General features: G+C 41.8%; 1 long non-coding RNA gene across 1 annotated transcript; it reads right to left on the reverse strand.

Annotated features, from left to right (window-relative positions):
• Positions 1-3,360: 3,360 nt before the first annotated feature.
• LOC118697553 (uncharacterized) lies at positions 3,361-5,356 on the reverse strand. The gene is made up of 2 exons (XR_004981778.1): positions 5,194-5,356; positions 3,361-5,041 (listed from the first exon to the last, which is right to left on the reverse strand). It is a non-coding gene; the product is annotated as an uncharacterized LOC118697553 (long non-coding RNA).
• Between the last annotated feature and the right edge of the window lie 11,310 nt (positions 5,357-16,666).

Raw genomic sequence — 16,666 nt, forward strand, 5'->3', positions numbered from 1 at the left:
GCATGGGTTTTAGTATCATTACACAATCAATTACTAGTTGGTGCCTTTTTACCCCTCTTACCCCTGCCTCCCAAGTGTTTGCTCACAGCAGAGGTTGGTTCCACTTTCCAGAAGCTAAGGAAGGCAGTGGTGGGAGAGCAGAGGACATGCTGTCCAGCAATATGTCATGTAGTGTCATGGAGGGGCATGTAGGAAAGCTCTCTGTTCAGAATGAATGAGAAAGATTATTTAGGAGAAATAACAGAAAAAAATGATAACAACAAACATGCTTCAATCACTCACTACTAGAAAGGTCCCCACATGTCTTACTCCTCATCCTCCATGGAGGCCCTGTAGCTTCTTTTGCTTTTGTGGAGGAATGAACAAGTGCCTAGTTCAATTAAATAAGTTGGATGCAAAAATAGAATACAGCCGTATTATCCTCATATAACAGACATACAAACATAGAAAGACTGATTTAAGAGGGTATAGACTGTCTTAACTATGGCATCCTGCATCAGTTGAAAACTTTATCATTTGGTATTGATAATAATCTTTCACCCTAGTATTTTTTATGCAGTTAATACACAAGTGTGCCAATCAGTATATCTGTCTACATTTAAAATAGCTACAGATACATTTTTTCCCACATCACATTGAAAACATTTTACTTATTCACTTTTCTCTGCCTTTGGCAATTCCAAGTAAACAAGACAATTTATTTCTTACCTCAGACCCATTCATTCGCTTTCCAGGAAGCTGTCAAGAACCTTCCAATCTACTCTTACTACTTTTTTTTTCCTTATTTCACTGTTCTGTTGACATAGTCCTATGCTCATAAACCAGGGTGAAGTGCTGTATACACAGCATGTCCAACACCACTACAGAGCTAAGACAAATTGGGGGGATGGGCTTCCTCCTGCCCAGAAGCTGTTTTGCTCTATCCCCTGCCACAAGTCAGTTGCCCACCACAAATCCTTCTCTTAGTTGAATTTTGAGTAAAGTTCAGGCCAAATCCATCTGCAAAACAGTGATTTTTAGAATAATATAAAACTAAGAAATCTACTATTTTTCCAAATTATAGCTATACTAGGAAGATGTGAGGAATAAGATGCAGAAGGCTCCTACAATTATCTAAAAATCTACTAAAGTCTTTCTGGGCTTGCCACAGCACACAGGCTGTGAGTCACAACTCCCAAGGCTTCCACTTAACAACAAAAAGGGAGAAATGATCAATGACATTTTTCTCAGTGAGTGATTAAGACTGCTTTTAACAATGCAGTCATGCATGCTATGTACTAAAAGGGATGATTCATTAGTTACTTGGAAGAGAAGCATCTTCTTTTCTCAGTTCAGAGGCCAGAGATGAGCTAGTGCCCTATGAACAGGCTGACTAGCATGTACAAAGAGAGGAAATACTGGCTGCTTTTGTCCCTGTCTCCACATCTGCAGAGCTCTTCTCACTAGGGCAAGAAAGAAATTGGGGAATTTTGTATTCAGAAGTGGCATTGTTTTAGACATGCTTTGCATGAGTCTGACACCAGAACTGCTGGCAGCTACTGGCAGCTCCCTCCTCTGCCCTTCAGTCACAGGTGTCTGCCCCCAGCCCAAAGCATGATCTTCATGGCCCCACTGAGCAGCCCAAACAGACATACCAACTGCTCTTCACACCACATTCTGATGTTGCCTTGGCACATACATGAAAAATTAGTTTGTCCTGATTTTTGTGGCAATTGTCTCTGCTGAAATAAAATGAACGCTTACATGCAGAACTGGCAAAGAGGACAATGACAATAATGACTTTTTATTCAACCCCATTGTTGCTGAAATGAATTTTAAACCAACTCCTCCCTTTCCATCATACTAAGTTAGCTAATGCTAATCTTCCTTTGAAGATGAGCTCATGCATACAGTAACAAATGCATCACTCCCAAGCCTTGTTAGGTTTGGGTAGCTCCGCATTGTAAGGCATTCTTTGCAACACCCTGGTGGTGCAATACTGTAGTGTGATAGTGTGGTGGCATCTAAAAAGTAATGCTAGGTTGTCTTATTGTCTTCTTCCTGTGAGGAGAAATGATGTTGCCAGAGACTGTATGCAAAACATTTCTAACAAGCAGAAACTGACGTTGTTGTATTTTAATCACAACAGTTGTTTATTTTATGGGCAAGTACAAAGCTATTTTTTTCCCCCTGATAAGACTGATCAAAATTGTCACATAAAAGATCTACATTTCTTTGCCCCTTTCTTGGGGTCTGAATATCAGATACAAGCATAATTTGTGTGCTTCTTACTGCAGACTTTTAATAATCATCTGGACACACTGTACTCAGAAAACTGGCAGGGATTCCAGACTGGTGTATGTGACAGACCTCTGGCACCAGCCTAGAGATGGTCAGTATCTGCAATGCTAATATACATACAGTGCCCTTGCATCCAAACAACAATCACACTATTCCTAAGTACACTTGTATCCTGGATTTTATCAATCCCATTGAAACTCTGCTTCACTCATCCCTAGGCTAAATCTTTACCTAAATGTTTCTCTCTCTGGTTTGGCTTAGCCTTTCTTTTGACCTAATCCTGATTACCCTTTTTTGCCTTTCACTGCTCTTCTCCTCTGTCACAGGTTGCCTCCTTGGCAGCCAGCACCAGCTATTTAACCAAAACCATTCATCTCCCTTACTCATGCCTCTGTTTTCTTCAAGAGGTCAGGGTGGGATGAAAGGAGATGCAGCCTCCACATGCCAGGGCAACCCTGACCCACATGAAAAAGTTAGCAGATCTGAGGGGTGGAAAAGAAATCCCTGTCAGGACTTCCCTCCCCAAACACACTTGAGCAATATCCTGCCCTGAACATGGCCTACCCTCAACTCTCCTGTGTGCATTAGTATTTAATACCATCCTTTTGTTATCTGAATTCCTTTTTATTTCACCTTGTCAAGTGCAGAGTATACTTCCCATAGTATTGGGAATAGAAAAAGAGTCTCTCTAAGTGCCTGTCTAGCTGAGTTCCTGATAAAAAGACTTCAGGGATTTTGGTTAAATTATTCATTATGTGAGTGTGCTTAAAGCCTTGGCTACATAAATTCCATGCAATTCAATTCCAAACATACAACTTTAAAGAAATATTTTACTCCTGAAATAAGTGTTTTGGGAAAAAAAAAGGGGGGGGGGGTTTGGTTGGTTTGGTTTTGTTTTTTTTTTTTTAGTTCAAAAAGATGGTATTTTGATCTAAAGCAAGGATCATTTTTGTGGTTTTCAAAGCCAAAAAATGTCTCTTGAAAACGAAACAATTGACTTGAAACACGGACGGGGTTCTTTTCATTAAATAGTGGAATACATTGACCAAAAGAAGGATCTTCTATAAAAAAATTCTCATCTTCAGTCAAAAAGTATAAATCTCCTGAATAAATGCACAGCACATATTAGAACACCAAATGGAATCATCTTCATTAGACAGATGTATATATGTATATAACCACTGAAGAGCAATGTGTTTCACATAAAACCAGAGCATTATTAATTCCATATGTGAGGTGTTATGTAACTTAAATTATTTTCTCTTTCACCATTATGCTTCAGCTTTCACCAGAAACTTCAAAGACAAATAAAACATTAGTCGTTTAACTGGTGATATATAATACTCCCATTTGTCATCTCTGGCAAGGTTCTGCTTTTAAACTTAAGTTAAAGCAATTAATTTGTGTCCTATGAGACATAAGAACCTAAACTTCATTGCAGCAGATCTCTGATAATGCTGAACATAGAGCAAGGTCAGACCTTGGGAAGGAAACCTGAGCACAGTGTTGAATGACTGCTACAATTATTTTTTTTTCTGTAACTCCTGAAATCTTGTATGCTACTCTGCTGACACTTCCTTGGAAATAGCTGCATCATTTTAGCTAAAACATTTCCTGCCTTCTCCCCTCAGCAACCCACAAGAAACAGCCAGAGGCATTTATTTAGCATTGAAAACATCTGAACAATATATTCACATTTCAGAAAGTATGGAAGAATTGAAAACAGTATAATTTAGTGGAAAGAGCTGGGTCGTTTTTTCCTAGGAGCTATTACCATGCTCTGCATAATGGAAATGTTGCTATTTTTTTTTATCAGTAACTCACTGCCTTGTCACGCTGCCACTCTGTAGAATGGTTAATATATAACTCACCAATGTGTCAGTTTTTCCCTAAAGTGTTACTTCAGGCAGTGCAGGGGAATTCCCTTTGATATCTGTGCCAGAGCAAAGGTACAGTGGCAGCTGTAGTTATACAAAAGGGGGACTCAGCTGCAAGGACAGCTTGGGAACGTCTGTCTCCCATCCCTGCCTTGCCTCCAGCTGCTTCTTCACACTCCTGCTTCTCTGCAACTCTTTTTGGGTTTGTGCTGTAAATCAGGTCACTGAGCTGATCCAAATTACAAGTAGGCTTTTTGTTTACAGAGTTGTTCTTAATACAGGTTGCTTTTCTTACCAGAACAATGCCAGAAATTGCAGTGCTGCTGCAGCTGAGGAGGCAAAGTCCTGGGACAGAGAGGAGGGAAGGGCAGTTGGGATAGAGGACTCTGGGGAGGGAGCGTGCCTGAGTTCATGGAACTGCAGGCTCAGATGGTGTCTCTCCTATTAGTAAGGGTAAGATGCAGTCAGGAGGTTGTTGTCATAAACCATTAACAAAGAGCAAGTTCACACAAAAGGATCATGCACCTGCTCTAAAAAAAGACTAAAATTAAACAGTAAACCAGCTCCATAAGTGACTTTTGCAGCAAAAGTAGCTATATACATGGGTGTTAGAGAATGTGTGTGGGGGCATATGTACATATACATGCATGTGCATACACACACAGATGCATATTCACACCCATTTACACACACAAAAACCATCTCTAAATTTAAAATAAATGCAAAATACATCTCACTTCAGCGTTTTTGACAGTCTTCAAAAGCGTGCAGCTCTGTTCCCCTGGATGGCTGGTTCATGAAAGCAACAACCAGAGAAGCCTATAGAGGGAGCAGGCCGCCTTCTTTTCCTCAGCAAGAGGAGTTTACAGCCTTAAGTGATGATCCTGGGAGAAAGGAAATAGAAAGGTAGAGGAGGAAAATGTCTTAAGAAGCAGAGCCCTACGCAAGGGCCAGAGCAATTGCCCTGCAAACAGGGGGAGCAGCACCAGAGCTGCCTCTCAGGGCTTGGGCAGGAGAGCTGCAGGTTCACACCTACCATCTTCCTCCTCCCTCTTCATTGTGTGCACACTTTGTGCCCTACAGGGAGTCAGGAATTTCTTAGTTTTTCCCCCGGTCTCTCTCCCAGCATTTCAGCAGCTTCTCTGCACATTGAAGGATGGAGATTTGTTTGCCTGGAAGTTGAGTAGAATTTCATCTTCCAACACCTACAGACAAAGTAATAGAGTAGTGCCCAGAAGAAAAGGAAAGATGCAATCAGAAAAGCCTGGCATTTCCTGTTGAACAAAAAGAAAAACTGAAAAAAGGCTAACCACGTCACAGACAACATAAGAGAAGCAGTATTAAGCAGAGCCAATTCAGAAGATAGAATATACAGAAATGTCATAGTTAGTTATTGTCAGTAGAGGCTATGTGACTGAACTGAACATTATGTGTATATTTGAATTCACATGTGCATAGACAAAAATGTTTAAGTCTTTAAGCCATGTTTACCTGTACTGAAGGTCCAGAAAGCTGGTAGTTATTTGTATGGCTGTACAGCCCAGAAGGCCCATACTAGACAGGTTTGTGTTTGCTGAGCATGACACAAATCTGTACCAAAAACCTCTACCTTACTGTGTTTATTATAGTCCAAAAAAACAGAGGATAGATATTTTTCTTTTTCTAACAGATAGAGAGCTGTGGTGAAAAAGAAAGTTTAACAGAAACTGGGTGTTAATTAAACCAACCTAGTTTCAGTCTTAGAGACCAAAGGACTAGCAGGTAAAAACACCTGTTCAGAGCTTGATCGACCAGTACATGCATTCCTAAATTAAAAATAACAATCAGAAATAAAAAACAGAGCACAATACGTGCCAAAACACACATGCATTATTCACCATGTTGCACCTGTGAGTTCTTGTAGAAAGACTAGCCACCAGAGTGTATCAGATAACTTATCTTTTGGTAAAAGTCTAAGGATGGCTATAAAGTATGCAATATTTATACATAAAAAATTGTACTAAAAGCTTTCCCTCCCATGCACTTAGGTCTAATAATACTTTAGTGTGTTTCTCCCAGGGAGCAAGAGCAGGTCTTAGCACTGCAACATAAATAGTTAAGCACAAGCCATGCAGCAGTAAAAGAGAAAAGGAGTACACCATGCCCTTCAATTCCAAGGCAATGCAGCATGAGAAATATAATGAAATAAAATAAAAGGATACTATTACTTTTTCTCATAATATGGTTCATCATTTGATTTTTATTACAGGTTTGCTGCAGCTTTCTTTTTTGGTTTTTTTTTTTTCTTTCCATCATTAGAGAAAGGCCATTTGAGGAATATACTCTGCACAGTGATGTGATTCAGCAAGTTTCTGGAAAACAACAACACAGCTCTCTTTTTGGTGTACTAATGAAACACAACTGGCACTAATTTTCATTGAATTGAGCCTAACTGAAAGCAGGCAATGTACCATGTTAGCTAAAGCTCAGTGGTCTTAGATCACAATATTATTTTTCATGGGTTTTTATTCATTATGTACTGAACATAACCTGCTGCTAAATCAGGCCAATGATAACAAATAGATTACCGTGCAAGCTGTTATGTTACCAAGAACAGCTCAGTAAATACATTTGCCTTTTTATCCAAATTCTAGATAGCTTCTGTCCATACCAGCATGTGAGACCATTGTTTCTGAACATCTCCTAAGGGCATGTCCACAGAAAGGCCGTCCAGCAGCTCCACAAAGGCAGAGTGCCCTGTCACGAGCTTGCCATGTCAACATTTTTTCCATGAGGACACTAAATGCTACTCAGACACACAATATAATTTTACATATTTGGTATTCTTTACCAGTAGTGCTCCAAGTCTGGGAAATTAAATCAAGATCAAAAAGAGCTATAAAATCCCCCACAGTCACACACAGAGGAAGAATTTAGGAAGCCTTATGCTTCATGGGTGTGTTTCCATTAAAAATATCTGAATAAAGATATTGTCACCTATCTAGTCCGATAGAGAAGTCCTGTCTCCAGGCAGGCATGATGTGGTAGCAGCCATGGCAAGCAGTGAGTGCCTGAGCTGGGCTGTGCTGCATGTCCTGCCTTAGGGCACATGCTGCTTTTTCTCCAAGCAACATGTGGAGTGACAGGCAGCATGTGTCCCATGTACCACCAGGATCATTCCTGCCTAGAGCCACAGAGAAGCTGCCACTGGAGCTCTGCAGCCCACAGTGAGTGCAGCTGGGTCCCACACCCTCTGTGAACCTACCTGAAGATGAAAAGTGCTGCCTGAGCGCCCACCCTTATTGTTCCTGGCAGAGCTGCATGGGGACATTGGCACCCAGGAGTTGTGGGCTTGGCTAACCACCAACCAGCACAGAGTCCCTACTCTTAGAAGCACCAAGCAGTGTTCCCCAAACATATTGTCATTTGCAAAAGAAAGAGTCATTTTGACAACAAAGTCCCCCAGTGACTAAGTGGCCATGGTGCTGCTGGCACTAAAGAGCTGGCAGAATTTCTACCATGAGTATTTCTATCAGGCTATTGTATATCAGCTCTAAAAACTTGCTCTGGGATGATATTTGGAAAACAAGACCCAGCAAGATAATCCTTTTTTAAACACATTATCCTATTTGAGTAATCTACAGGTATGTAAATCAAGAAATCTGCAAGTGTAGACCACACTGACACCTTTGCTGATTCTTCTTTGCTGATGCTATGGCCATCATAATAGCCAACACAGGACAAGAAGGAAAGGGGGTTGTTGTGGTCTGCAATATCTTCTCACATTAGTAACCTTCCCTTCCAGTCCCAAACATGTGGCTGTCATTAACTCTTTAAGGCAACATTGTCAAATACCTTCGCCAAATATTCTGTTAAAAAAAGAATCATTCAAATAGAAAAAATATGGTGATGAAAATACTCTGTTTAGAGCATTGCTTCATATTGGTGAATAGTTCATTTGCTATTCCTGGGTATTAGAGCTCAGTGCTTTTGTAGTAGATATTTTTAAATAAAGGTTAAAGAACATGTTTGTCCAATGTTACGTACTTGAAATGTCTGTGGAAATAAACAAGCACCTGCTTCTTAGGGCACTACCTATGGCAGGACTTCTAGGTCTTGAAACAAGCAGACAGGCCAAATACACATGGGTTTCACAGATCATTCTCCAGCAAAAATCTGCACTTATGAGCTGACTCCTTATCTCCACTTCAATCAAATGAGCTTATTGTTAAAGTTTTACAAAGCAACCCAGCAGCAAGGTGAAAGATGAAGAGATTACTGAATAATAGATAAGAATATTTTTAGTCAGCTCAGATGTATTCATGTATCTGACAAAGCACCAGGAAGAAAGCCCTCAGAAAGGTGCTGGCTGAATTTCAGCAAAGGCAACCTGTCTGTCAGGGCCCTGCAAAGTCTGGGGTCTTCCCATGAGAGATGGCAAAACAGAGCTGCTGGGGAGGCACCAGCAAAGTCAAGAGAGTCCCACCTCAGGCACTGGGTAACTCTGTGGGGACATAGGCCTATGGTGGTCCTAGCCTGGGGCACTCACAGCTGAGCAGGGCTGTGGGCAGCTGGAGAGTGCCTCTGCTGAAGCATCTGGGGCAGAGACCAACAGCCCCAGGGGCCTGACATGGGACCCTGGGCTGTAGGCAGTGTGGGGGGAGCCCCAGAGGGCTGAGCAAGGCTAGTCAGAAATGGGGGTGGCCCTCAGGGCCCTGATATAACTACGCAGAGATGCAACATTAGTACTAAAAAAGTTGTTCATATTTCTGGTCCTGCAATTGATTAACTTTTGCTTCTTTTTCACTCATAGCTTTATAAGCCAACAACCCTGCCCTTAAATTTGCAGCAGCTGGAACTGTAAACCTATTCCAAGGTCATTCTTCCCATCAGATTTCCTACAATGTAGTTAAATGTGGGGGCAACAAAGCATTTGTAATGATCTGGAATGCACCTTCCCCATGCACTCTAAGAAGAAAACTACCAAATTGTCTAATTTCAGCCCTGTTCAGCTTCTTACCCTGCATCCATTACCCAGGGAGAGTCACTGTTCCATTATTATGGTCTGAAGAGACAAAGAGTTTAAAAGATCTTTTTTCACTGTATGAGCCAGCCCTGTCCCTGTTGTCTTTCCCTTCTAATGAAGATCACAGTGTAGCTGACATCTTTGATCCTGAGAGCCTCTGAAGAAGTGAAGGTATAATGACATTATTCACTTAGAAGCTAGGGAGATACTGACTGAAACAGCATCTACTGAAATAAAGTAGCTGTGAATAATGAAGTCACTTGGATATTCAGAACTTCATTCATTAAAAAACATTTCTGAAAGGAACTGGTTCATGTGTCCCTGGAAACACTAACACAAGGCATTCCAGCCTAAACCAACACAAACTTGGCATTTAGTCTGGAATCAAAGTACTTGAACGTAGTCCATCCTGCCACAACACTGACTACAGAGCACAAAGCCCTTCTCTTACCTTGTGTACAACTATGAGACTATGCAGCAGTGGGCTAGAAAATCTCTTAAAAGGCAGGTGTAAACAGGGAATACTTATCTCAGCAGTATTCAAGAAGCATAGTTCCTCACAATGTAAAGGTATGACAGCCCCCAAAATACTGTACCATGTGAAAAGAACCAAACTTTTGTCTTTTGGACCAGGGACAGTCATAAACTTGCAGCACCATGGAGCTCATTGCTGCTTAATCTACCTTGATTTTTTGACAGGACATTTTTTATGAACTCCTTGCTCCTTAGACTGCTGTAGGCAACTGACTTAACATGTCCAAAATTAGCTTGGATGTGTCTAAGTTATACCTTGGGTCCTGTAGAGAAAGAAAAGATACAAACTGGGAGTTGAAACTGCAGCATTGACATAGTCCAGTATTTTGGACCTCTGTCCAGAAAGGCATTTCAGCACACATGTAGCTGTAAGGCTCTGAATAGACTTGGCAACTGCTTTAGCTTAATAATGGTAAAGCATGTTGTGAGCTCCTCTGGGTTAGAAAATGTCTCTGAAGGGTTTTATAAAATGCAGTAGAGTCTCAGGAAGCAGGAAACAACATTTATTCAATTTCTCTCCTCTCAACCTGAATGCACTGGAACTGGGATATTTTGGCATAAAACTCAGACATATTTAAGCAAATGTCAGAGGCCATCAAAGGCTCAGCAAAGTCAGTTTTGGTGGGTATGGGCAGGCACAGAGAGGATCTTTCCCAAAGCCACACAAGCCCAAGTGGTAAGTGACAGAAGTCAGGATGAACACCAGCAACATGGAACAAGGAGCCACATCATCTTTCTGTGAGGACTTGACAGGCTATTGTGCCACTGCAGAGTGCAGGGCCCAGAAGAGCACTGCAAGTAGCACAACTTCCTAAGAAAATAGCAGTAAATAAATCTGTGTGCCATGCTCTCCTGGACAAACCAGTTCAAAAGAAACCTACAATAAAGGAGAGAAGAACAGAAGAGCAGGAGAAGAACACCATGCAAGAACCCATCTGTGCACACTCACAAACACACAGAGATACCAGCATATTTATCCAAAACAATTTCACATAGCATCTCACTTCAGATCTTGTGGATTACATGGAGGCACAGGGTCATCTACATGCAGATCATTACTTTTGCAGCCCTTTGGATCTTCTGTTTCCCAGCTCCCTCAAAGTGAAGTTTCAAACAGACCAAAACACTAAAAAGTCTCCCTGCCTGCAGACTGCAACTTTTGGAAATGGCTGTGTCAGCTGATATTCACCCCCTGTAATGACACCATTTGATATTTGAAGCTGTGTTTTCATTTCTGAAGAATAATGCACATGCCTCAACTCCCTTCTCAGATGTGTCATCCCACTTCTATTCCTTTCTTCTTTAAGCTACAGTTTGGTATTCTTTTAAGTGAACATGATTACCAATAAAGCATTCCCTACTTTCTCCCACTCCCACAATTTCTCCCAGATCATCTCTTGTACTGTGCCATCATAAATATTTGTGTGGCTGCATGGTTAACCAGATCAAGGAACTGATCCAGATGAAAAACAGCCCCTGGGAAAAAATGTGCAATTTTTGCAATATAGTTCCCCACAAAGTCATACAAATGCTTATGCTCCAGTTGTAAGAAGGTTTCCATAAGAATAGGGATGACTGACTGAGAAAAGGGAAGAGGAACAATCTGTTTTTTTAAGCAGTTCTTCTGCCCTTAATGTGGTCCCATGGTTTGGCATCTGCTTTCACCAGCATTTGTCCACAGAAAGCCCATAGAAATTCCTGCTTTGGGGAGTAAACATGCAGAGCTATTGAAAATTCCTTCTGAATGCCCAGGGAAAAGTTCTTTGCACAGCAATATCTAACTCTTGCCAGCATTGGTGCCCAAGTCCATAAAGTCCAAAACAGTTGCTTCCATAAGAAGAAGAACATTCTCCTATTAATGACAAGCTAAGGATCCTTTGGAGGCAGCTGTTAGCACTTCAGATGCAAACAGCCTATTTCTCTTTCCCTTAGGATTCAAGGACTGGTGAGACAGAATGCTGCCTGATTACCTATTCCACAGCCCTGTGGTGTAAATGGGAGAGAAGAACATGGAAGCATTACCATTGGATTGCATTTTATCAAAAAGCCTTTTGAAAACAGCTCACCTCCCCATTTAACAGTTTTTATCAAACTAAGCCTTAAACTAGAGACAGAAAGTCCTGACACCAATTCCCTCAGTTTTACTTCTTTTTTGTCTTGTTTTCTTTCTCACAATAAAGTGACAGTTCCCTTGCTGATATTTTTCAGGACCTGTGTGATAATCTTTTGTGCGACACTTGAAAATTGCAGTTAAATCCAAGCTTGCGGGAAAATGAATTTGCACAGAAGGCAGAAATGTTGCCTCCTCCACCTAAAAAAAAAAAAAAAAGAGTCCCAAAAATTGTTTTCTCCCCACTAGCCCACTAGTTTGTGGTGTGAGATAGTGGGGATACAAAACCAGCTGATGCCATGAGTGGGAGGACTGACTACAAAGAGAATTTTTATTGTTTCCAGTAACTGTACAATTAACTTAAATTGTGGCTATCTTTTCACCAGGGACTTAACATATTCAGACTAAGGATAGTGTCTAAGTGAACATTACAATTTCCTGGAGAGATTGCAAACCAGTGATCCTCCCTGAAATTGTATATCATTGCTTACCCTTCACTAACCCAAAGCACGAGGGCTGTGTGTTACCATAGGCTAGAGGACTTCCTCCACACAGTGTCTGTGCCATGGCAAGCCTGGGGACAGAACTCTGACACAAATGCTGGCCATATTTAGCATCAGGCACTAAAGATCAGGGGAAAATGTGCAGAAAGGTAACAGAAAAGGACTGATCTTCATCGCATCTACTATTTGGGTAGCTCTGCTAATTTTGATGAAAGCTAAGAGGGACTCAGCTATAGAACTGCGAGGTGAGCATTTTTAGACATTAAAAGTGTTTGAACTCTAGGGAGCCCAGAGAATGTAAAATCTACTGCAGGGCAGAGACTGCTTAAGGAAGTTAGAGGTCTGGTTTTAACACATCCTCAGGAAAGCTGGCAAGAAGAATTGTCTCTGAATTTTTCCACCAACTGCCATCATTCTGTCTCTACTTCTGGTTGTATTCACATGGCTTTTGGAGCTGTGATGGCCTGAGAATGTGACCAAGGCAATATTTGTGAGTTGCAGGCCTTATTTTTATCAAATTAAAGGGACAGGAACCAGACAGATTTTCAGGCACATAAACTCATCTCCATGCTTGGAAGTGTGCCAGAGCTTTTTCTATCTATACCTGTCTAGGAAAATATGACATTCCCCTTCAACACCCCTCTGCTTGCTCTGATGCTCAGCTTTCTCCCTCCCCAGTAAAGCCTCCTCTAACCTTATCTCCATTCTGACAGCACTCCCAGCCTTGTCTGGATGCACTGAGTTTTCATACCCTCATTTCCACCTATCTTCCCATTTTCTCACCCTGCCCCACCACCTCTTCAAGGCCTCATTGAGCCAATCCTCTTGAGATCCCCTACTCTTATTACACTGAGGCCCCTCTGACAGGCCCCTGTCAGGCAGGAGCAGTTCCACAAAACTCAGCCTTCTGCAAGGCAAAGCCACCAGAGAGGTTCCCATCCAACCAGAGCCACTTTTTCTGCCAGGCACTGCCTGATAACTGGATGATGGTGCTGTCCTGCTGCAGCCATCAGGAGTATAAATAACTCTCAGAAATGGAGTTCCCTTCAGCTTTGGTCATTTCAGCAAGAGGGTTCAATCAGCTTCCTGGCACATTGTTGCAGGGACAAAGCCAGCAGGATGAAGCAGGGGTGGGAATGAAAGGCTGAGTATAGGGTGAAGGAGGAAAGTGGTGAGGTGAGCTAGACAAATGCTTAGGGCACCTCTGCCCTGTGGAGAACATCAGGGGCTCAGAAAGGAGCATTCACAGTAGCAAGGAAGCAGCCTGTGTACAACTGGTATTATTTTTCCCTGCATCTCATAATAACATATTATTTTGTGAGTTTTGTCCACAGCTGCTGTGCAGAAAATACAGGAGCATTTTGCAACACTTTTAATGTGGTTGTGTCATAATGTTCTTCAATTCTGCATGAAGTTAAAAGGCACAAGAACAGATTAGGACCCAGTTGAGTTTGGGGAGAAAAAAAAAGGCAAAGGAAAGAAAATTGCCAAATACTTGCCTCAATAGGCCATCAAGAACTGAAGGGGCAGCCCCCTGCAGACATCCACAGATTAGCAGCACAGCAGGACCCAGCTGATATTGTGCTCCTGCAACTGAAGACAGTCTCTTGAAATGAGGGGGAGGTGAGAGTAGGGCAGGAAAAGGAAGAACTTTTTGCAGTTTACTGCAGAACACTGAATCTCCCCATAGTCAAGCTTGGCTAAGGGCAAAGAGTGGTGAAGAGTAGGAATACCTCAGATAGGAAGAAAGGAGAAAAATAATGTCCCAGCTTTCTGTCTAGCATGGACTGTATAGAGATTTGAGCTGCTGATGAATCAACATGAATCAGACCTATTACACTCCAGACCACAACCATGATGTAAATTGAGGTGATGCAGCAGCTGACTCAGAGGCACCTTGCACATCCTGGGTGAGGCACAGAGCTGGGGACAGCAAGCTATCAGCAATACCCAAATAAACTCATAAAGCCTGAGCAACAGGCCTAAGGTATTTTGCCCTCTCTAGTTCAAATAACCAGTATGTATCATGCCAACATTAAATGTGCAATGGCTCCCTGCCTTCCTTTAAAAGAGCAAGCTGTCCTTCGGGATTGCTTTGTCTCACCAGTGACATCAGTGACAAGTGGAGGTGCTGTGACTCCAGCCTGGCTCACCCCACTCAGGGGAAGCAGGAAGGAACTGGATCATCTCCCACCATGAACATCTGGAAGCAGAGCCACATGAGGCAGCAAACCACACAGCAAAATAATACACATTATATTTACATTTTAGCATTAGATGTCATGTTTTTACTTTCATGCATACTAAAAACAATTTTATGGGTTTTTTTTAGTTGATATTGTGCAGGCTGCTGAAAAAGCATGGTACATCTCTTTGAGCCCAGGACAAAGTGCTCCTTTTTTGGCCTTGGATCTCTTTGCGCAGTATGTTGTGGTCTTTTTGGACATCATCTCATTGGAAAATAGTAGGGGCTGACAGAGTTGGAATACCAGGGGACACACCAGATGGAAGGGAACCATGGACTTCAGCACTTTCTTTGATATCTGCATTACTGCAGCTAGAGTGGGGCTGCCTTCTCTTTTGCTCCCTCTGCATTTTGCACATGAGGCCACACACCTGGAAAGGAAAAGGGGTCTCAGCAACAGCTTCATGGCAAGGAAGAAGGCAACAAGTATATGTTCAACTTCACTATACAGCCTACTACCACTACACTGTGGCCCAGATCCTGAGAGATAATACCAGAGCTTTCAAGGATAGTCCCATACCACAGAAGGCACTGGCTGCTTTGTCATTGGCTATGGTAAGAATAGATGGGTATCACAGAAAATTTGACAGTGGTGCAGGTACAGGGTTACCTGCTGTTTGTACCTAGATATCACCCTTTCAGCTTTCACAACATTTACCAACAAACAAATTGTGACAAATCAAAATTCAACAGCCTACATAGTGCTGTGGTTGCAATAAGGCAGAAAAGAATAAAGAAAAGTTTTTCTTAATAAATAAAAATTATGTGGATGTGATCTGTTTTTCACTATGTTAAGCATATCAAAAGTTCAGAGGGCCTCTATCTCTGTTGAACAGTTTTGATCTTAGCTTTGTATTTGCGCTGAACGAAGTGCGTGCAAATGCCTGATGGAGTGAAAGGATGCCTGAAACAGGATTTAAGTTTGAATCACAGAACCAGAAAATAATTAAGGTTGGAAAGGACCTCTGGAGCTCACCTAGTCCAACATCCTGCTCCAAGCAGATCCACTGCCAACACCATATCTAGCCACTTGATCAGCTTTGCCTTTGCTTTCACAGCACTTTCCTGGGACTGAGGCTTTGGCAGCAGTGGTGCTTTTGCCAGCTGAAGCCATTCCTACTCCACCTCCAGTCCTGGTTCTCACAGTGTCCTCCCAGCACAAACATTTGTGTAGTCTCCTAAGGAAGTGAATCAGCTGAAATATAATCTGTACCACCAATATCATAATAATTTTTTCTCTCCAGAACAGTTCCCCAGTCCAACATATTCTGTAGTCATACTCACAGCCATGGTGGAGGAAGAGCCAGACAAGGACAAGCAGCCAAGAGGATGAAAAGGAGGAAAGGAGGAGCAAAGAGCAATGAAAATGCCTGCCTGAGCCAGAGCTGCAGATTAATGAATTCTGTGTTAATACCAACCCTCAGATAAGCAAGATTCAATTCCTGTTCAAGCCCCTTCACCTCTACAATTTCCTTTTCAGATGTGGGGCAGGGTGATTAAGTATTGCTATTGAATATTTTCACACACCTGAACTTATTGGGAAAATTCTATCAAATTTATAGGAACCAGGTGAGTCTGTACATGTGTCAGAAAAAAGAAACAAGCAGAAAGTTGACCTGAACAGAAGAATAAAAGAAATAAAATTTTCCAACAGGAATAGCCAGACTGGCTGAGCTACAGAATCTGGGATGTCTCCACCCAACATTTTGTGGAAAGGCGTTTGCTTCAGAATTAGATCAAGCCTGAACAAAGCTGGAATGAACTAACCTACCTTCACTCCAGGTTTCCTATCTTCACAGTATTTCCATATTTGCAAAAAGGACTCAAAACATGATTTAAAATAACTGACAAGAGGATCAATCACTGACCAAAACAATCTGAGTAAATTCCAGACAAGGACTAGGTTGCTGAAAATTAAGGCAATTGATCCTCATTAGTGCTACTGCCAACATGAAAAAAAATAAAAAGACCTGATTAATTCCATCTAGCAGCATCCACTGAATGCAGAGACCTGAGTCAGAAACCAGATCATACCAGTCCCTCTGTGTAATCCATGAAGAATAGCAAGCACCTCCTGAAGATAATTCACTGCAACATCTAAGTTACCATTTC

This window comes from Molothrus ater, chromosome 5 (assembly GCF_012460135.2).
Source record: "Molothrus ater isolate BHLD 08-10-18 breed brown headed cowbird chromosome 5, BPBGC_Mater_1.1, whole genome shotgun sequence".
In the NCBI taxonomy this organism is placed as follows: Eukaryota; Metazoa; Chordata; class Aves; order Passeriformes; family Icteridae; genus Molothrus; species Molothrus ater.